This window comes from Cryptomeria japonica, chromosome 11 (genome assembly GCF_030272615.1).
Source record: "Cryptomeria japonica chromosome 11, Sugi_1.0, whole genome shotgun sequence".
Lineage (NCBI taxonomy): Eukaryota > Viridiplantae > Streptophyta > Pinopsida > Cupressales > Cupressaceae > Cryptomeria > Cryptomeria japonica.
In genome coordinates, this window is record NC_081415.1 from 231,602,309 (window position 1) to 231,625,881 (window position 23,573).

Consider the following 23,573-nt stretch of genomic DNA (forward strand, 5'->3'; position numbering starts at 1 on the left):
GAGGTACAAACATCTAGAGAAACAATGGGTACCCAAGGAACTTCCTCCAATAAACACCAATTTTTGTGTTAACAAAAGGATATATCGCATAGCACCTTCGTCTTTACATGGTTTGGGCCTATTTTCCATGGATGGTATAAAGGTATGTTACAACAAAGTTGTTGAATTGATGGAGTATGTCGGACCTTGTTACAATTACAAAAATTGGATGAAGATTGTTCGATATAAAAAAAGTATGTGTGGGTATGCACTGTCAGCAAATAATATACAACATAAAGATAATGATCAAATTAAATGAGTGGTTGTATACATTGATGGAAGGCCAAAAGCAATAGGGAATATTGCAGGTTTTATAAATAGTGCGCGATCTAGGTCAACTAATAAGCAACCCAATTGCATATTTGAGGCGCGCGAGGGAAGTCATGTATTTGTATGTGCGATAAAATCAATAAGTGCAGGGGAAGAGTTGCTAATCGATTAAATTTTGAATCTTATAGATACAAACAAAGTTATTAAAATGGGGTAGTACGTACTATATACCATTTAAACCAACCTCCAATTAATGACTCCAATATACCATCTTATTATTAAGTTCTTTTGCTAAGTCTATTGGTTTCATTTCGCTAACGTGTTTATGTTTTTCTTTGTCACAGGGCGACCTGGATCCGTCACATAGCATAGACATGGATGTAGGTCCCGACACTTCTACCAAGCAAGTAAACCTCATTGTAATTGTACAAATTAGATAGAAGCAGATTGTCACATTATTATGTTATTTTCTTGAGTGTTTTGGAGTAATTTTGATAGTGTTAATAATATTCTTGTCATAGACGGATGTTCAGGGAAAGGGAAAGGAACCTCCCTTACATCAGCACCTCAACACAGTATTAAGTGATGAGGACTAAACAATTTCCACAAACCTTGTAGAAGTGATAAAAATGTCTATCACAAAAATTAATAAAGAGATTGTTGCTTTGGTATGCACGACCGCTCAGATTGATGAGATAAAAGATAGGGTGAATCAATTGATGCAAGCAAATAGAAAACATGCAAGTAAGAAGTAATGAAAGGTTTAATCATAACAAAAGTTCAATAATGGTTTATATTTTAAACTCTTTTATGTCACTAACTAAAATATGTACATGTTTTTACAAAATTTCATGTGTCATCATCAACCTAGTGGACATGATCAGGGTATTGTGGGTAGTGCGGGTGATGACCATGTTCTATACATTAAAACTACTCCTTCTTTAGACTTGTGAACTTTCTTTTTTAATGCTAGTGTTATTTACACAAGCCTTTCCCTGTCTATACTATTGCTCTCTCTTTAGAATGAATAATAATAAGTTTTGTGTGTATATATGATTGTAATAATAGTTTATTAAACTGTTAATAAAGTATTTAGTTGCACAATTGGAAGTTCTCATTTGATCTAATCTGATCACTTGTATTTTAATTTACTATTATTAAATTATATTTCAAAGTAGGGACATTACAAAGACCAATAAGACAGTGTGAAGTTTGACAACATGAGATAGCACATTGAAGCAATCTAAATAAATAGATTCCATGGACTATCTTTTGTAAGGACTATACTAGTTTATCACTTACACTGCCCTCTTGTCACAAATTTGTATACCTTTGTCTTGCATCAAAACCTACCTTCCTTATTCTCCTTCATATTGTTGTATCATTAAGATTAACATCGAACACTTAATAAAGGTTCATATTTCTTTACAACTCTTAATAAAGGTTCATCCTTGTTTACAATTCTTGCAGTTTTCATATATTTAATGTATTATTCTTTAGGTGTTGCCAATGTTCCTGTGGAAAGGCCGCCTCATTTGAGGTTATCCCCATCTATATTGCCAACTGCAATGTCGGCAACAAGAAGCATGCAGATTTCCTCTACTTCTCATCATGTTGACCCACCCACTGTTGGTAGATCCCTCTTTTGCTCTATCTTTTGTTATGTGTTTATTTCTCTTGAAGTGTTCTTTCTTGGGGGCATTTCATAGTGGATTCATTTTCTGTAGCACGAGATGCACATGAGGCTATGCCAGAGGCAAATACTAGTGATAACATAGCATCATTTCCTGGATCTTCCCGTATTGCTAGTACGAGAAAGTTGCAGACCACATTGGTGGTGAGCGACGAAGAATTGATTCCCTTGAAGATACAGAAGGTTTCAGGTACTTTAAAATTATTATTATATATAGTGTAATTGTAGTTTACTTACTGATCACTCGTTTTGGACTAATTATTCCATGAATTTTTTTTAGGAAATGATATTTTTAATAAAAATCTTAATCACATTGCATTGCAAATGTTTGGGCCCACCATATGTAAAAGGTGGAACATCATATGTGAACTAACCCTAATCCACTATTTTTATTTCACATCATTTCTAGAATAGTTTTCCTTTGATCCATTTCTTGAACTATATTAAAGGTAGCTTCAGTTCATTTCTGAATCTAATAGGTTTGTTTTTTCTTAAAAGGTGGGATGACCAAGAAAATAGGTTAAAAGATGAACTCACAAACTGTGTGGTTGAGTTGTTCGGAAATGACACATTCGACAAAACCAAGCTCCTTGGAAAAGCTAGCACATATCTAAAGTATGTGAGGTACCAGTATAGGACACATTTAGAGAAGAACGTAAAGTACGAGTGTCCCCCATGATTCTAGAGAGGGAGTGGAAGGACTTGATTTTGGATGCGAAGGAGAGAATTGAAAGGAAAAAAGGAAATACACCACTAGACGCCAGAAGAAGGTATGTGATACTATTAAGAATGTAATTATGTACTAATTACTCTTTATATTTATATAATCTAACATTTTTCAAACTTTTCATAGGCTAAGTGACACGTCAAAGGCAACCAAGGCAAGACAAGAAAAGCATGGGCAACACAAACTCGGCTCTGGTGGTTATATGAAACTTTCCGCACGAATTGTAAGAATCAGTAAATGAAATATCGCATCAAAATATTTATAAATTGCAAACAATATTTTTTTTATTAAACAATACAAGCAAAATTCTTGATACTAAGCAAAAATGAAGGGCTCTGATTTCAATAGAGCGCCCACAGAAGATGACAAGAGAATTGCCTACCAGCAAGGCTTTACAGCCATGCTTGAACGGCTACGAGAATTGAGTGGGAAAACATGAGATTCTGGTGCATCCATCACACAAGTAAATAAGCTATATGAAAATAATTTCAAATTGAATACCTTATCAATAATCTATTTGATGTTAAGTTTCAACATAAAGTGGATTTATTTGTTTGAATTAAGCAAGCAATTATAACAATGTGCATGATATTGGAATGCAGCCTGATAATCGTGGAACACAACCTCCACATGAAGGTCCGGATGTGCATCCCAGTAGTGGAGGTATTCATTTTCTATTCAAAAATTTTTATGTAATTATTAATACAAATAAAAATCTTAAATTGTAATTGGTGTAGAAATTAATGTAACCTTTTTTGTTAATATTTTAGAGCATGTAGTCGGTGGTGACCAAGTGGAGCATGATCTAGGTAGACAACATCAGGAACGTGATGTTCCTCAATAAGGTAAAAAGGACCACTGTTATTCCTTTAAACATATTTAATTGCAATTGGTGTATTGATTAATGTAACCTTTCATATTTCAACTCCAGAGGATCTATAGGGTGTTCAGCATGTTGAGGTTGGGGCTAGACAAAACGATTTCAAAGATGATGTGGCCCCATCAGGTAAAGAACGCCACAGTTATGTTCTTGAAATTAATGAAATACTTGTAACAAAAATGAAAAATCATTTGAATTTAATCCATTTCTTTTTTATTGCAGAGGACCCCCCTTTGCATCGGTGTCCTCGTCCTCAGAAGAGGACTAGGCATACATCGAGATCACAAGCAAAGGGCAGAACAACTGAAGAGGGGGGAAGTGATGAAGAAAACGATGCTCCACTTAGACTTTTCATAGCTTCAAAAAAAAAATGATTGTAATCTACATTATTTGATAATGACTGATATTTATGTGTTAATGAATGTAATTATGTGCTAATGAATGTTCATGAATGATATGTGTTAATTAATATTGATGAATGTTGCGTGTTAATGAGTGTTAATGAATTTAATGTGTTTTTGAACGTTATGTGATAATGAATGAATGTTATATTTTATTAATGGATGAAACAATGAATGAATGTTAGATGTTAGCGGGGAATTTAGAGTGATGTTAGGGGGGCGGAGGGGCCAAATGAGCTTCCACCTTCACGTGGTTGTCCCTATTAAGTAGAGAATATTAAACTATTCTCAAAACCAAGTGAAGCTCAATAAGATAACACACTTTTCAATATTTCATTATGTTGCACATTTAATCTTATTGAATAATGTATATTGAATCTTAATTGTAGGGTCCAACAAAGCCAACACGAACAACATCACAAGTAAGTGGTTTATTTTTTAAGTTTGTTTTTTCATGATAATCTGGGAAGGTTCATCTGCAGTGTTATGTGTAACTGTGAAGGTGAGAAATTTATATTTTTGTGTTCTGACATTTATTTTTTGTTCCAGGTGGATGACTTGGAAGAGGTCAATGATTACTATCAAAACAGAGGTCACTTTGATGAACTCATATTCGTGTTTGTGATGAGCAGCAACACTGGAAGGAACTTATATATTTATATATTCAAGATGATGAATATGATAATGTTGTCACTACTATCATGAACCATTCTCCAGGGGTATGGGATCATATATAATTCAAAGACATTGTAGTTAAAGTGGCCAATGTTGAATTGTACTACAAAGTTGTACACTTTTATTTGCAAGAACACCCAGATCTTATTAATTGCCTCTTGAATGTCCTTGCCCTTAGGGTAGACCACACACGAGTGGTTGATATCATGGGTAAGGTGTGGATCTAAACTCTTTTATTTTGTTACTCTTTTTAGGATTATCAAGATGTCTTTCACTTGGGTATTAAGTTTTTCTAGATGTTATCTTTAGCAGCTATTTGGTTTGGAAAATTTTCATGAGTATCTTTTGTTTTATTGTATTTGTTATCCACGTTGGACATCTCCATCTTGTGAAGTCGTACATAGTTGTAGTACAGAGCAACAATGTAGTTGTTGTTAATGAGGCTTTGAATGAAATTAATGAAGAAGAGGAAGATTATGATAGGCTTCGAGAATCTATAGATATGGACGATAACTTTGATCAGATAGGGCTTGCTCAAAGGGTGAGAGGAACTTCTCTATTGATTCTTTCATTTAAGTTAAAGTGGGATGTAATTTAGCATTTGAATAGTTTTCTAATGATCTTCAATTTCAATTAGGTTGAGAAACATGAACTTCTTGAATTTTGGTTAAAGGCTTTTCTATAACAAATTTTTGAGCAGGTAAATGATTCTTGAATTCTGTCTGGTTATATTTATTGCTTTCTGAATGCTTACTTATAAATTTTTATGAAGTTGTGCCTGTATAAATTAAAAGTATGATTCCTTGATGAAGATTGCTTCTGAAAATACCTGATTTAATTATATCAGATCAACAACAGACCAGTGCCTTCATCCCGTACCGATTTCATACTATTTCAAATTGAAAGATCCTATGTATAACCATGGAGACAATTTTAATAGCTTGTTTTCAAAACAAGATTGTCACATCAAAAGCATCTATATGGATTGTAATTGAAATATAAAATGCAATTAGTCTTGTTGAATTTTAACTTTGCTCTGAAAGACCAATAAGACATTTGAAACTTGCCAACCAACCTTTTAAACTAATGCTCAAACTAGAAATTAGTCTCAATCACAATAGCATAAGATAGCACATTGACACAATTTAGTAAAATAGATTTATCACATGGAAATAATCAATCAATTGAAAAGCATATACCATTCAGTATGAAGAACATTTGAAATTTATATTGAAAATAGATAATCAAACCAGTTGATTTCAATATGTATCATCCATCAACTTTGATATTTCCAGAAAATAAACTGCATAAGTGTTGTATAAAATTGCCTTCATAAGATCATAAAACTTGAGGTATCTCCCCCACTTGTTCTAATTGATCTTCCATTTATAGATGAGGATTCAATTTGAAAGTGAAAGGGCATACCCTTTCATTAAAACTAAAACTAACAAAAACTAACTTCCTAAAAATTGTCTTTACAATATGAACATATTATAAAAACATAGAAAAACATGACTCAAGGCTCCAACTTAGACATCGGGTCTGGTCTCCTAGCATCTTTCTGCACTTCATGATATGCTCCAATTACTTCTCTGACTTATATGTGTTTGCATCATGGATGATATCACTGACAATGACTTCTAGCATGACAAAGTTTTCCATCTGTTTCATAGTCTCTTTCAATTCAATTCCATCAAATTGGGCAATATCAAGGGCGGCATTGAGAAGACTATGACATTCTAAGATCCATACATCTTTATACTTTATCTCACCCTTCTGATCAATTAACTCTAGGAAAACATGTTGAACAGTGTCTTTGCATTCATCATATTCTAATTGTAATTCTTCATCAAATTTATTGTGTTTAGCCAGCAACCTCTCTTTTTTTCAATTTCTTTTGTTTCCGCTTTGGCCATTGTTTTATCATGCAACCTTGTTCCCAATCTATTTAAAATTTTGTTGTGTGAAACTACATTGTCCATGTTCTTTTGAAACACTGTCCAGAATTCATTCAGAAAGCCTTGTAAAACCTCAAATATTCTAGTTAGTAATACACCAGTAGTATTTGCCCTCACACTTTGCATCTATTTTAATATCCTTTTATTTTCTTGTTGCAACTCCTCGCATTTTTTATTCCATTGAGAGCTATTTGGATTAAGAACCATTGGCACCTGTTGCCCACTTCTCCTTAGCATTTCTTCATACAATGCCTTGTACTAGTTCCTCCCCCTCGCTACTCTGACCATCTGTGCTTTATTAAATTTTGAAATATCCACTTCGATATCAGCAGAAACAATTGGATCAGTTTTACCAACTTTTAGTTTCATCATATGGCCAAAGGCCTTGTCAATATCAATGATCTTTGGTCTCTTGTGGGGAGGGTACAGAGCCCATAACCTCAAAGATTCCTCATCCTGATCAAATCTTGAACCAATAAATACATTATGTACACCTTGTATATCCAATTTGAATTCCTTATTTTTTGAATGCAATAAACTGTCAAAGATAAAAGAAGCACTGAGGTTCCATCTGGGAAACAAAATCACCCCAACCTCTGTAAGCAGTTGCCTCCCCTTTTGAGGGGTCACCGTGGTTATCTTTGCATCAATTTTCTCTTTTAATTTCTTTAACAACTCAGCCTCATTATCAGGCGTTACGTTGGGAATAGAGTCCCTCAATTTCTTCCCTTTAAAATTGTACAACAATGTTTTAAATTCTTAGGGATGAATAAAAACATCATCAGCAACAAAAACAGAAAACTCCTCTAACCGAGAGTCAGCATGAACTTTTGATGTTGTCTCTATTTGGCCCTGCATGTCTGGCTCTTCTTGCTTCTCTGGCACTTGCCATCTAGAGACAACTGCATTCTCATCATATTCACTTTATACCTCCTCCTCCTTCTCGGTTTCAATTTCCTCAAGTCTTTGTCTCTTTTCTGCCAGTCCATTATTTAGTTGATCAATTACCTCTTTGGCCTCTCCATCATCCATGTTCCTAAAGATATCTTCAGCCTCAATACTGACATGCAGATAACCTCCCAAGTTCTGGCTCTTCTTGCAAGACTGAATGTATCCTTAAGGATCATAGTTTTTCCTAGCATAATGCTCATACAAATTGTATTCTTCTATCAGCTTCTTATCAATTATTTAATAAGCTTCAGTTGACACTATGGTGAAATCACCAAAACTCGGTGTCCCGGGCAGGAAGGCTTGCTTACGCATATCTGCAAAATGTTTAGCATTGGACACACTCAATTTCCTCACAACCTCTAGATAAGCTATTATGTCTGATACTAGTTTTGGCAACATGTAGGGGCTCCCCTCAAATCCATATACTCTAAAACATGTAAAATCCTTATTCATAAACTAGTCCCCCTTGTTATGATCAAATCCATATACTCTAAAACATGTAAAATCCTTATTCACAAATATGTCCCTCCATGTTGGTGTACTTATTATAGGTAAGGAAATTGCTTCAGGGGTCAATAGGACCTCAGTCTTGCTTGAGCATATTAAGGATAACTTTGTATGGGTTATCACTAATGTCTATGCGCCTAATTCTAAAGCTGGAAGAACTAAATTTTGGAGGAGCTTGGCTGAAGACAGATTAAGTTTTGCTAACAAAAGCTGGATGATCATGGGAGATTTCAATACTCCTTTAAAAGAGGATGAAAAGATGGGAGGCCTCCCTTTACAGATGGAGGGTAGACAAGATCTTATGGATTTTATTAATCATGAAGCTTTGATGGATGTGGATCTCCAAGGGATTAATTACACTTGGACCAATAGAAAAACTAGTTCTGATCTTATTCAAGTAAGGTTGGATAGATCCCTGATTTCTCCTAATTGGCTTTCTAAGTATAATTGTTCTTTGGCGTCAATCATTAATATTGGCTTTGATCATTACCCTATTTTTTTCACTGCCAATTCAACTTCTACAAAGTGAAATTTTCCTTTTAGATTTGAAAAAGCATGGTTATCCCACCCATCGTTGGAAGTTTGTGTTGCTGAATGGTGGAATTCAGAGATTGAGGGAACGGCCTTATTCAGAGTTGCCAAAAAATTTAACATTATAAAAGCTAAAGTCAAAATATGGAACAAAGAGACTTTTGGAGATATCTTTAAAAGTAAAGCTCAAATTAAGACCGATATAAAGATGTTCAAGATAAAATCCAAGAGGAAGGGCTTTTTGAGGATTTGAGAAATGTTGAAAATGGGTTGTTGTCTAAATACCATGAAATTATCTCTAATGAAGAAACCTTTTGGAGACAAAGATCAAGAGCCTTGTATTTGAAGGAAGGTGACAAAAACACCCAGTTTTTCCACTTGACTGCTCTTAAGCATAGGGCGGCCAACAAGATTTCTAGATTATCCTGCAATAGGGGGATTTTATCGGATCAAAATGAAATAAGAAAGGAAGCTATGGATTTTTTTAGCAAACTATTGGGAGGGGTGGACGTTCTGGATATTAGAAATCAAGACCTTCTTGCTCAAGAAATCCCTCTTATTTTAAATGAGGATGACAACAAAAATCTATATCGGATCCCTATGAATCAGGAAATCAAAAAGGTTGTGTTTTCATTTCATGGAGATAATTCTCCTAGTCCGGATGGATTCCCTATGTTCTTTTTCCAAAACTTTTGGCATATTATGGAGATTGATATTTATAATGGAGTTAAAGAATTCTTTGGTTCAAGGAGGCTTCTAAAAGAACTCAATGCTACCTTTATCGTTCTTATTCCTAAGATCTCTAGAGATGACTCTCTTAATAAGTTCATACCTATCAGCCTTTGTAATTTTGTTTACAAGATTATATCTAAGGCTCTTACTTCTAGAATGTTGGATATTCTCCCCTGCATTATTTCAGCTCAGCAAAATGGTTTTGTCCCTGGTAGACAAATTCTGGATTCTATTATTTCTTTTCATGAGAATATTCATTCTTTAACTACTACTAAAAAATAGGGCTTTTTTCTTAAGATGGACATGTCTAAAGCCTATGACAAAGTGAATTGGCAATTCCTTTTCTGAATTATGAAAGCTTTTGGGTTTGGGGAAAAGGTTATTCAGCTTTGTTCTCAGTTGACTAGAACTTCTACCTCTGCAGTTATTATTAATGGATCCCCTTCCAGTTTCTTTAAATTTCTAGAGGCCTAAGACAGGGGGATCCCATCTCTCCTATCTTGTTTACTATTTTGGCTGAAAGTTTGGGTAGATTTATTATGAGAAATGTGGAAGAAGGGAAACTCAAAGCCCTTAAACATTCATCTTCCAACATAACCTGTACTCATGAATAGTTTGTTGATGATTCGATCACAATGGGAGAAGCTACTATTAGAGAAGCGAGAAACATGAAGAGTGTTATGGATTCCTATGAAACTACTTCTGGTCAAAAAATAAATTGGGATTAGAGTTCTTTGTTCTTTATCAATACCCCTGAGGATAGACAAAGAAGGATAGAAAGAATCCTTGGATGCAAATTGTTGAGTTTCCTTCAACCTATTTGGGTCTACCTCTATGCTTGAAGCCTTTGGAGAATTTCTGGATGAAGTTGGTTGATAGATTCAATTCCAAGTTGGCTGGATGGAAAGGAGCCCTCCTTAGCCAAGCGGGTAAGGTGACGTTGCTTAAAGCTACCCTTCAAATTTTGCCTATCTATGCCCTCAGTTTGTTCAAAATCCCCAGAAAGTTTGCGGAGGCAATTGAAAGAATTCAAAAAAAACTCTTATGGTCGGGACTGGAAGATAAAAATAGAATCCCCCTTATTAATTGGAATAATATTTGTACTCCTAAGGCTTATGGGGGTGGGATTAAGGAATATTATAACTATGAATAATGCCTTGTTAGCTAAACAAATTTGGAGAATGAAAGGGGAGGAAAGAGAATGGAATTTAATTTGGAAAAAGAAATACCTTTACATGCAACCATTTGAAAATCTTTTTTTCTCTAAGGATCTGCAATTTGGAATGCAATTCAAACAGCTAAAGATTGGGCAACAGTTGGAAGAACGTGGAAATTGGGGAATGGGAGAATTATTAGATTCTGGGAGGACAGATGGCTTATGGATAAACCGTTGGAGGAAATTTCTATCCTTAAGGAATGGAAAGACTAGTTCAAAAGTAGGTATGGAGCCTTCTTTAGCGACTACTGGAGAAATGGGAAGTGGATTGAGTTCAGCCAGCTTTGTCCAGGATTAAAATTTCTAGAGATTCTGCTTTTTTCTAAAAAATTTATGGACAATGTTGAGGATTATCTTATTTGGAGGGAAACTTCGGATGGGAAATATTTTGTGTCTTCAGCAATGTCTATCCACAACAAAGTTTTGGACGAGATCCCTTTGTGGGCTAAAGTGTGGATAAAGAAGTTGACGCCCAAAATTAATATCTTATTTTGGATTTTTATCCAAAATAAGGTGTTAACTCTTGATAATCTCCATAAGCATGGATTTGTTTTCCTAACAGGTGTTCTCTTTGTTGCAATGAGGAGGAGTCTAGTTGTCATATCCTCTACCAGTGTATTTTTAGTGAGGAAATCTGGAATATTATTTTTAGTAGGTGGAAGTTGAGTTGGGTTTTCCCAAACTCTTTGGAAGAGTTTTGGCAGCAATGGTATTGTCCTACTTCCAATTCTAAGAATATTGAACTTTGGAAACTTACTCTCCCTAATGTAATATGGAACATCTGGAAGGAGCGCAACAACAGTATTTTTAGGGATAAAAGTGCTAACCCTGAAGTGGTGGTGGATAAAATCTATAGAGGGATTTTTGAATGTTTAAATGGAACTGATCATGGTTTAGTTCCTAGAGAAGACTTTAATGAAATATGGAATTTACCCAATAACAGGATCAGTTTGGATAAGGGTAGGGGTGGTCTTGTTTGGTGCTTTCCTTCTCAGGGATGGATTAAGGCCAACTTTGACAGGGCGTCTAAGGGGAACCCGAGGAAAGCTGTTTATGGGGGCATTGTCATGAATTTTGTTGGAAGCTGCCTTGTGGCAGTTGTTGGCCCTTTGGGTAATCAAACTAGTCATTATGTTGAAGCCTCTGCAGCTTTGAATACTTTGATTATAGCTAAAGATCTTAATTATGATAATCTATGGTTGGAAGGAGACTCACTTAACATAATTAAATGCCTTAAGGGAGAAATTGAGCATTTATCGACTATAGAAATTATTATTTTTAAAGGTATAGAAATAATTGCTAGCTTTAAATCTATTATCATTGAACATGCCTTTAGAGAAAAAAATGGGGTTGTGGATGGGTTAGCGAACCTTGGCGTAAATTTTGAAGCTTAATGTATATGGAATGGGGAAGTCAATATGGATTTTAATATTAAAGAACTTATCAGAAAGGACAGATTCATGGGGAAAGATGGATCACACGATTAATCATGAAAGTTGTAATGAGTAATATTCAAATTTTTAGAAAGGTAATTATGACACGTCAGAAGGATAGAGTCCTAATCAGGAATATTAATTTTCCACACACTTTGTGGGTATGCATTTTCAAAAATTTGAGTGTCATTTGGAAGAAAGCTCTGAAGTTGCGGAAGAAGAGAAATTGTAAAATGAAATCTAAAATGGGGGGGGGGATCTAAGAGGAGAGGAACCTAATAACTTTTCTACATGGAAGGAGATACCTAAGGTTTGGGCAAAGCTGGAGAAAGGATTCATGATGAATTTCATGGAAAAGTTGGTCAACTATGATAAAGGCAGAGTTAACCTAGTGGTCACCAAAGTCACTAAAAACTGGATAAACGGCTCCTTCAAAATTCATGGTGTTAGGTTTAAGCTAGATGCGGATCTCATTGCGACGGTCACACGTATGCCCCATTTTGTTCTTAACTTCTTTAGAGACCTTAAAGTCTCTAGTAATGCAGTTAAGCTTTTTCCGCGTAAAGAGAAGGAGAGTGAAAATAGGAAAAGCTACGGGGGGTATTATGATGCTTCCAATATTAAGAAAATTTGGGGTTGTGTGCTTAATGCAATTATAGAATATATTAATGTGGAGGGTCATTTTACCAAGGTCCACACATACCATTTTGTGCTTTTAAATCATTTTAGACATGAGAAGAGGATTTCTCTGCCCTATTACCTCTTTAGGTCTTTGTCACAGTCTCTGAATAAGCATAGCAAGAACCCTTCTTCGCTTGTGCTTCATTGTGGCCTTATTTTGCTCATTTATGAGCATTGCAAGATTTTGGCTATCTAGGAAAACAAGAGATTGTCATTTTCATCGGGGAAAGGAAAGAGGAAGATAGAGGAAGGCGGGCCTAGCAAGGATGAGGGGATACAGAGAAAAAGGGGGAAAAAAGCTATTGTGGAGAAAATTCAAGAGGACAAGGGTAATCAAAAGATTACGGAGATTGATTCAGAGGACATTGGAAAAGATGGAAGTGAGATGGAGACCGATGAGTCTAAAGGAGAGGAGAGCTGGAAGGAAGATGAAGTGGGGGAAGAGGAAGGAGGAGCTAAGGATGCTTCTTATCAAAATAGTCCTACCCACAATGTGAGCATAGGAAATGTTAACAGCCAACCAATGGAGGACCAGGACAAGATTAATGAGGAAAGGGAAATGGAAATTGAGCAAGAGAAGGACAGGGAAACTAAGCAGGAGAAGGATAAGGAGAATTCAAGTAGGGATCAGGATAAAGATGGAGAGGGGATAATTATGGATAAACTCAAAAACCAGTCTGAGGCTCGAATGGGTTTTGACAGGTGGGTTTATGAAGGAATCGAGAATCTGGAAAAAACTGATAAGCAGCAAGAAGAGAAAGGGAAGAAAGCTTAAATAAACCAGGAACAGTGGAATAAAGGTATGAAGGAAAAGTGGAGAAGTTGGAAGCTCAGATTGGTAATCTGGAGGAATGAAAAACAACTATAAAAAACTTTTTGGTAATGATTCTGGATATCCTTACCTCTGTGACTAATAATTTAGAGGAAATTACCAAGTTCCTTGATGGTTCCAGCACCTCCAAACCTGTCATGGATCTAGATATTGATGAGGATGCTATTGAGGCAGAGACAATGGAAAGTGCTCCCGGTGGTGTGGCAAAAAGAACAAGGGAAAGCATGAAAAAAGTTGTTGTGGCCTCTTCCAAGGATATCCCTAAGCTTAGGGATAATATTAAAGATTTGGAAGGGATTAGCAGAAATTTGGGTAATACCCTTAAAAACATTAAGTAATTTGTTTTTTGCCTTTTTTATGTTATGGTTGGATGTGGCTGGTTTTGTTGGGCTTTTTTGCTGATTTTTGCCCATAACTGTGCTGGTTTTTTGGTAGTTTGTCTTTTCATCATAATCCCTTCAAAACCTGTTTTTGCCGTAATCAAAAACAATCTATCTTTTATCATAATCCATGGGTCTTAGGAACCTCTTGATCTCGTCAGAGATAGACCCTTCACATGAAATCTCATACATTCAGTACAATGGTATCATGATAAGTTCTTCAAACTTAATATAGTTGGACCTCAGATATCAAGAATCCCAAAGAGATGTCCACAATTGGACAAGCTTCTCCTTACCTTCCCTGTTCTTGGTATTTAATTTTAGGCCCTCAGGCCAAAAACCCTTTACATATCCATAAAATAACACTAGATGCATCAATAGCGAATAAAAATTGAAATTGGGATGAGTATCATCCCTAAGGATTAAAAACCCTTCATGCAACCTTTCCACCAGATATGTTGCATAGTCAAAAGGCCTAGGTTCACACATTTGTATATCAAAGCCTAACACCAGCAGCCCAGTGCTTGCCAAATCAGGCACCTCCACCCCTCCTACTTGCCCACACAACATATATGTGTACTGCAAGTAGTGTCTGAATAAATCAATGTTGAATGGTGGCCCGTCTTCTTCTGTTAATTTTCTTGCCTACCTCTTGTGAATGGCAAATTTCCAGTTGATATATGTATTGTCCACTCTGAGGTATTCTTCCTCCAACTCCCCAAAGGACAAGGGATTATCAAGACTGGGGTCTAAAATGAAAACCTCATTTATGGTACCTGCACAAAATATAATAAATGCTTCCCCATTCAGGAGCTGAATGCACCTCTTCACCGAATTATAATTCTTCACCAAAACCTCTAGCAATCTTATGTTTACAAAAGTATTGGGGACTGTTAGCTTACCTAAATTTGTCTTCCAAGGATTGCAAAGTAGCATCTCCTTGCTCCTTCTCAAATAGTGGAACATAAATAGTTCATGTCCCCTTACCTTGGTCCGGACATCTCCGACCTCATTGTACTTGTCTTCTAATTGGTCTCTCCCCAGTAGGTGCTACTTCGACCTTCTAGATTTTGGGTCGAATGCTTGCATTTGGTCTATCATGTCTTGGTTTAACTTCCTGACTTGAAGCGGATCTCTTTTTTTTCCTTTCTTTGCTTTAGAGTCGGGGCTCTTGGCCGCCCTCTTCTTTCCTGTTGAACTCAAAGTTTCTATTTCTGCAATTACAATCCTCTGCTCTATTTTTCAAAGGTGCAATGTGTTCTATCTATATATTCTTCTTTCACCAACACAGTATTTTGACAAGGCAATTTCTAGTTCTGTCGTATACTTTGGCAATAATGAACTTCTCATAAAATTTGCCTCATGTGAACCATAGATGCATCTACTGCAATTATTAAATAGAAGACTTTTAAAAATTTCAGTTTTGAATTCTGATATGACAACAGATCGTCAGCATATGTCTCCCCGATGAATATTTCCCTTTTGGTGCTCTCTGAACAGCCCTCTATCTACTTTGACATCTTGCTTTCTCTTATCAGGATACCCTAAGCCGATGACTCCTTTTCCTCCTCATTGGTATATCTCAAACCAATATTCTCATCGAGAGTTGAGTGAGCTCATTTAGCGTTATCGCGATAGGCATTGTTTCCCTGATAGGCTTCACCATCGGTATAGATCTTTCTGATGCAATCAGCTTCATCGCCATTTGTTTTCCTGATAGTGTCTTCGCTCCGCTCAATCAGTTTGTTCCTTCATCGGGTATCAGGGTAATCCGAAATCAAACATACCGATAAGCAAAGTCTTCCTAATAGAATATGTTCCATCGATATATGTTTCACCGATGATTTCTTCGAGCGTCGGGTGGCTCAAATTAACACATACCAATCGCTTTGGTTATACCGATGCAACCGGCTTCATCACCATGACTCTTTCTGATAGTGTCTTTGCTCTACTCAATCAGTCCGCTCCTTCATTGGGTATCGGGGTAATCTAAAATGAAACATACTGATAAGAAAAGTTTTCCCAATAGAGTATGTTCCATCGGTATATGTTTCATCGATGATTTCTTCAGGCATCAGGGTGGCTCAAAGTAACACATACTGGTCTCTTTGGCTATATCGATGGACTCTTCTTTTCGCCACTCTTATCGGTATAAGTCTTACTGATACCCTCATTGGCTATCGGCAAGACAATTCTCCACTGCTGCCGCTAGTGTCTACTATGTTGATGGTTCATATCGGTATAGTTTTTGTCGATGCATCAATTCTCCTCAACTTTGCTCCTTTATCAGTATAACTTTTGTCAATGAGTACACCTCTAGCTTGCTACACTCTCTCATCGATATATGGTATCCTGATGCCTCCTCACCTTAATCGAGTTATCATGAACTTGCAAAGGAATTGCATGTGTATTTTGTGCAACGGGTATACAATTGGTATAACATATAGCTGGTTGTTCTCTCTCACAGGGTAAAGTATATTTTGAATTTTCATTTTTGATTGGGCATTCAAATAGGGCTTACTTTTGCAATTTGGAACTGCAGGGAAAGAAATAATGCTTTGCTTCATGCTTGTTCATATGCTATGACTTGATTAGACCAAATGTGGTTTTGGAAATTGCCTGGATGAATAATATGATTGACTTTGTGTTTCCATACCTACTTTAGGTTCTTGATATACTCTAATGATTCTATAAATATTTTAAGTTTCTCTTTAATAGACATTTTAAATCTTTTACACAATTAAATAGCTAATATTTAAAAAAATTATTTTTCAAAGTTCATTCGAGAATACATGACAAAATTTGATGAGCTTGTTAAGGAAAAGTTAGAGGTTGTCCAAGAAGAGAAATAAGAGAAAGATCTTGTTGCTCAACAGGTATGCATTTTGCTTAATTGAGCCTCAAGGAGCACTTGTTCTACTCTACTGACAGATTTTAAAAATTCAAATAAATATGTGCCTATTTTGTTTACAGAATATAGCATTTTAAGATCATAATTAAGGAAATTATAGAAAATAGCATTTTAAGAGCATAATTAAGGAAATTATAGAAAATAGCATTTTTAAGAGCATAATTAAGGAAATTATAAAAAAAAGCATTTTTCAGGAAATTATAGAAAAATTATGTGCTAACATATTGTACTGTCTAAAAAGGATAATCTTTACAAGGATGCAATGGAAACTAGTTCTCAATCGGGTGATCATGAATTTGCAGAGGAATTGTTGTTGTATTTTGTGGAACAGGTATACAATTGGTAAAACATATAGTTGGTTGTTCTCTCTCACAGGCTAAAGTATATTTTGAATTTTTATTTTGGATTGGGGCATGGAAATGGGGCTTACTTTTGCATTTGGAACTACAGGGCAAGAAATAATATTTTGCTTCATGCTTGTTCATATGCTATGACTTGATCAGACCAGACGTGGCTTTGGAACATGCCTGGATGAATAATTTGATTGAATTTGTGTTTCCATACCTACTTCAAGTTCTTGATATACTCTGGTGATTCTGTGAATATTTTAAGTTTATCTTTAATAAACATTTTAAATCTTTTGCAGAAATAAATATGTGCCTATTTTGTTTACAGATTATGTATGCTCAGCTTCTTCCCCTTTGCTTTGACAGCACCTCCAATGTCTGGCATGGGAGTGGGCATGGGAGGTTGCTTTCAGTCATGTATGAGTGGAATGGGAATGCCTCCCATGCCAGCTTATGGTATGCCACCTATAGTTGGCTATTGATGAGATTGAAGAACTTAACGTGGGACATAGTTCTTCAATCATACATGGTTTTTTGAGGCTGGTCTTCGAGTGGAAAGAGTAGATTATCAAATTGTTTTTATTGTCCTTTGGTTGGTTGATATAAAATAATGAATCTTTAGTATTATCGTATTAGTCAATCAGTTCAAATCTTTCCATCCACCAAGCAACTGACGCCCGAACCATCGCATGATTAGATTGTCAAATTGTTTTTATTGTCGTTTGGTTGGCTAATACGGAATAATGAATCTTTAGTATTATCGTATTGATCAATAAGTGTATACCTTTCCGTCCACCAAGAATCTGATGAGGATGTTGTATGTCCAACATCATCCTCATCGGATAAGCAATGAGGGGGCATCAAAATTTTGATGCCCACCCAATTTATTCTGATGACTTATCGAGTTTTATCGACGGCTAAGCAGTAAGGGGGCTCCCAATTTATTTCGACGATTGTCGAGTTTTTCCGATGGCTAAGCAGTGAGGGGGCGTTGGAATTCTGACGCCTATCGAGTTTTGTTGACAGCCAAGTAGTGAGGGGGCATCAGAATTCTGACACCCACCCAATTTATTCCGACGCCCGAACTGTCGCACATACAACATCCTCGTCAGTGTGGATGCCCTCGTTGCCGTTGGAATTCCAATGGCTAAATAGTGACGAGGTCATATGAATTCAGACGCTCGAACTGTCGCACATACAACATCCTCATTGGTGTGTATGCCCTGGTTGTCGTTGGAATTTCGACGACTTATCAAGTTTTACCGACAGCTAGGTAGTGAGGGGGTCATCGAAATTCTAATTTATTTTGATGCTTGAACCGTCAGAACATTACCTGGAAGCCGTTGGAATTCCGATGACTTATCAAGTTTTACCGATGGCTAAGCGCAGTCATAGTCGTCATCGAAAGAGTCTTCGATGTTGTCAAAATTTTGATGGTCTTGAGCATCGCCGGAATGTCCGACAACAAGTTTTTGATGATGTTTCTCATTGGAAGTCCGACGAATTGTAGTCGGAATCTCGACAAACTGTCGTCAGAATTTAGGCCCAAATGTACTAGTGGGAGGAGAAGCTTGGGTAAATCACTCGCCCAAGGGATCCCCACCCCTACTTTTGCAAAGACGACAATAGTAATGTCATCCCCAAGGAATTCTTCTTTGAAAACTCTCCTTAATAGCATCAACGTATCCACCTTTTCTCCTCCGAGGTCCAGAAGAGATGCCAAGAACCGGGACATAATATCTATGTTAACATGGTATCTATTATCATTTCTCAAAAACTCTTGGCCCAGCACCATCCTCACAGCCTTGTTAGTGAACATCTTGATCTCCTTACAAACTGATTGGAGGGTTGGGTTTTTGACATAGCCCAAAAAGGCCCTCTGGTCCTCCTCAAATGTGCTTCTCAACCAGATAGGAGTGTCCATCTTCAAAAATCTGAATACCAAATTATACAACCTAAAGACCTAAACCAGAGGCAAAATTTCAACTACGGTCAGCTCCAATAATTTATCTACCAAAGGAGAATTGAAGAAGAAAGAAGCAGAGATCATCTATAAATAGCTCTTGGTACTAGCAATTCCTTCACCAATCGTATTAATTCCTTTGTCCTTTAAATTTTTATAAATCTTTCGTATCTCTCAGTAAATCTTTCTCATAAATCCACGAGTGTGCAAAATTAGAAACATTCGTAAACCACTACCAATTACCAGATTGGAAGTCATGTGTGCTGAGTGGATCAAAGTTAGAGAATGTCAGTGACAAGACATTAATAAATGTCAATACTCAATTAGGATAATATTTGATAGTGTCTATTGTCTCCAATTCCATTTCGGGGACTTTCTGGAGAACTGCATTCCCTTCAAAAATTTGGGCCAAAATAAAACTTCAGCCATTGATCTATGATCATCGAACGGTTTTAAATCATTGATGGATTTTAGGTACGCGTGACATGTCGATGAGGTCGTGCTCATCGATACATTGTGCAGAGTCTGGACTCGACGTGATGTTGCATTAATTAGATAACGCAAATGGCTATTAATAGATAACGAAAAATGGCAATGAATTTATGAAATCGCCAATAAAATATTTATTTTTCCATAAATAACAAAATATTAGCCAATAAAATTAAATAATTTTCAAATGGTAGATAAAAATTGTCAATACATTAAATAATTTTTCTTTCGGAGTATAACTTTTTGCCCATACACATATATTTTTTCCTTTAAACGAAAAACATTCACCTCCTACATTATATATTTTCCCCACAGATTAATGAATTATTCGCCAAGATTTTATGGAATTTTCATACCCTAAAAAAAATCGCCAATACAAATTTATTTCTTTTCCAAATTTGAATTTTTTTTTTGCCGTCAATATGAAATTTCCCCTCCAAAAATAATGTATGATTTGCCAAGATTTTATACTTTTGCACGGGGGGGGTGCTTTCTTAAAGTTGTCCCTGAATATGACTCTTATTGATTGAGATCATTGAGCAAATGTTGTGGATGTAGGTATGACATGGAATTACAACATGTGGTGGGAGGCGCATAGGCCACCCAAGCTTACCATACCAGGGGTGTTGGAGGTAGATGAGGTAGCACCACCAGTGTTTCAAATGATCGAGGGAGAGGGAGAGTAGGGAGGGGGCAGAGATTTCCCAATGGCAGAGGACAGGAGGCTGAAAGGTTTGTTCTTGTTTAAGGATGAGCGGTTGTACGAGATTGTGAAAATGTTGTTTGGAGAGGAAATTGTCCATGTAGGTCATCGCTACAAGACAAACATGGAGGCATTTTCATTGACTTCTTATTGGGGTTTCCTGTTTGAGGACGAGGTGGACAAGGTAAAAAATTCTTTGAGATTTATAATTGATTCAAACTACCTATTAAATCTGGATAGTGTGTGTGCTCGTGTGGTCCCGAAGGTGGGAATTGTTCCCGAGGCAAGGGTGGCTAGTCCAGTGGCGCCACTACCACTCATTCGATGGGCTGATGATGATTTTAAGGCAAGATGCAAAGCTCTTTCTTGGCGTAGGTGGAAGGCATTCAAAACATTCGCAAGGTTGATGCAGTCTGATGAGGTTTTAAGGGTCCTTCATGAAGTGGCACGAGCAAAGGTGGGTCGAGACCCAAGACTACCCAAGCAATGAAGCGGCTCTCATAATCCTATGATGACTCGGAGTACAAGCCGCTTCTGGGTTAATCTTGCTATGGTCGGTGGTGTTTGGTGTTGTTTGTTTGTATCTTTTTGTTCCATGTTCATTTTCTCCCCAACTTTGTATGTATGAGGGGATGTATGCTAACAATTTTGGTAGGCCAAATTGGAATTGTGGGGTGTCTATGTGTAGTAGGGCTTTTTTTTATTGGGAATGTTGGTTTTGGGAGTGTTTTTTGCGGTGGCAAAACTCTGGTGGTTTTAATATACCACCTATACTTGCATATTTGTAATATTTTATTTCCAAGTAATACAGTACAAAAATTATCGATAAAAAAAATGAAATATCATGCAAGTTTTGAAATTACATATTTAAATTATATATTTAATTCATTTTACTAATAGATTATATGTTTAATTTTTTAAAAAAATTATTTATTTTTATAATTATTATATTATAATATATAATATCAATAAGTGATATTATGATATATTATATGGAAATTTTAATAACATTATCTACATATATATATTGAAAAGTTAAATAATCACATTATTAAAATTTTCATATAACATCTATTATATAGTAATTATAATATAATAATAATAATTAAAATAAATTAGAATAAAATTTTAAAAAATTAAATATATAATTTAAAAAATAATTATATGTATTAAAATATTAATATAATATACATATTAAAATCACTTTATTAAATATTATACATGTTATATAGTAATTATTAAAATAAGTATAAACAACACTAAAAAAATCAACATTTATATTATTCACCTATATATATTTTTTAAAGTTAAATAAAAAACATTTTTTAAATTTTCATACAATATATCCTAAAATCATTTAATTATATTATATATGTTATAAAAATAATTATTATTAAAATAGATAAGAATAAAAAATTAAACAAATATCTTATTTTTAAAAAAATTAAATATATGACCCGTTCATGGGTTTCCAAGGGTTCATCCTTTATGTAAGGTTCACGGACAAAATGAGGAATTTTGGTCAAAGCCGGAGAAGGGATGGGTTAAGATCAACTTTGACGGGGCTTCTAGGGGCAACCTGGGTATTTATGGGGTGGGATGTGTGGCTTGCGATGAAGGAGGGAAGGTTCTTTATAAAGGTGCAAAGACGCTACAAGATGGAACTAATAATGACACAGAGGTGCAAGCTGCTCTATTAGCAACCGAATTGGCAGTTAATATGAAGGTTTTGAAATTCCATTTGGCCATTTGGAAGGAGATTCTCAAGTTGTGGTAACCCCAATCATGAAAGGAGTAACTCTGAGTTGGAGATTAAACAAGTATATCACCTTAACCTGCTCAAAATTAGACACCTTTCAAGATTTATGTATATCTTTAGTAAGGAGAAGTGGAAATGTCATTGTTGATGCGTTATCAAATGTGGCATATGATTTAGCTAAGGGAGAGGTGATGTGGTGGGATGGTAATGATGTCTCCACTCAATGGAATAGTTAAGGTGGCCTAAAAAGTATAGTACTAATGATAAATTTGAAGTGTGCGATATGTTTTTTTTTCCTCAGACCGTGTGCCAAGGCTGGCTCATCTAACATTGGCAATTAATGTTGAATTTTTTTGCAACAGCGACGTGCGTTGGGAGAGTTGAATTAATAGTAAGAATGAGAATGTATGCTCATTCATTGTGGTTGATGAGCGATACCTGGTGTTGGAGAAAGCGGTTTCATAGCAGAGATAGATGGTTTTGTGGGGAAGTTTCAAATGGAAGCCAATTTTACACTTAAAACTTCTAAACTCGTGCCTACCTTTTGGGGTCCAGTTCCAGAAAAATGATTGCAAAACATGTTTCTTGCGAAGGATCCTCTATTCTTGAAGGTTTTTCAACTAGTTTTAGGTGAGGAGGTGGTGGTTATTGGACACATGTACAGAACAAGGGTAGATATCTACTCTTTAATTATGGCGTGGGGGCTTGAATTTGGTTATTCCTGCGCATAGGTTAGACGAGTGATGACGGTAATAGTGTCGAAAGAATACCTGATTAACATGGAGTCTTTGTTGGAGTGGGTGGTCCCGGGATGGGGCTTTGATGTTTTAGAAGGCATTCTGGAGGTGCATGTAGAACTTAGAGGCAGACACATGTGAATTCCTTTCCTGAGACACTGAGAAGAGTGAAACCCATATTTCAAGAGGATGCGAGGAGGAGGTGGGAGGGCCTGAAAATGTATGTACAAATCATGGAATTGGAAGAAAGTATCAGGCAGACGCATGTGGAAGCAAGGGAGGTGGATGCAGAACAAAGGAAGAGGTCGATAACCAAAAGTTTATCTGTGGAATTGGCCAAGCAAAATTTGTCAATGACAATTAGACTGAGTGAAGGAGGTGATAGGATGGATGGAGAAACGAGCACCTCGACTGTTCATGCTGTGAAGGAAGGAAGATGAAGTTGTTATTGCGGGCCAGGGTACTTATAGGTGTCAATTTCCTTTGTTTAATTAAAGTTTTATTTGAAAAACTTAAACTTTCTAGTGTTTTCGTTATGAACTTTTTGAACAGTATCTACTAGATTTTTTAATGGCAAGATGTAATATGTGAATTTTGTACTCGTAGTATTGGGGTGTGGGGTTAGTGTTTGAGCAAGTTACTAGTTTTTGTATTTCCTGGTTTTTGATGGGTGGTTTGGATGAACTTTGTGGGTGGTTTTGGGGAAGTGGTTTGATAGCTAAAAATCTTGTTGGAGTTGTACTATTTAGTTTAAATTA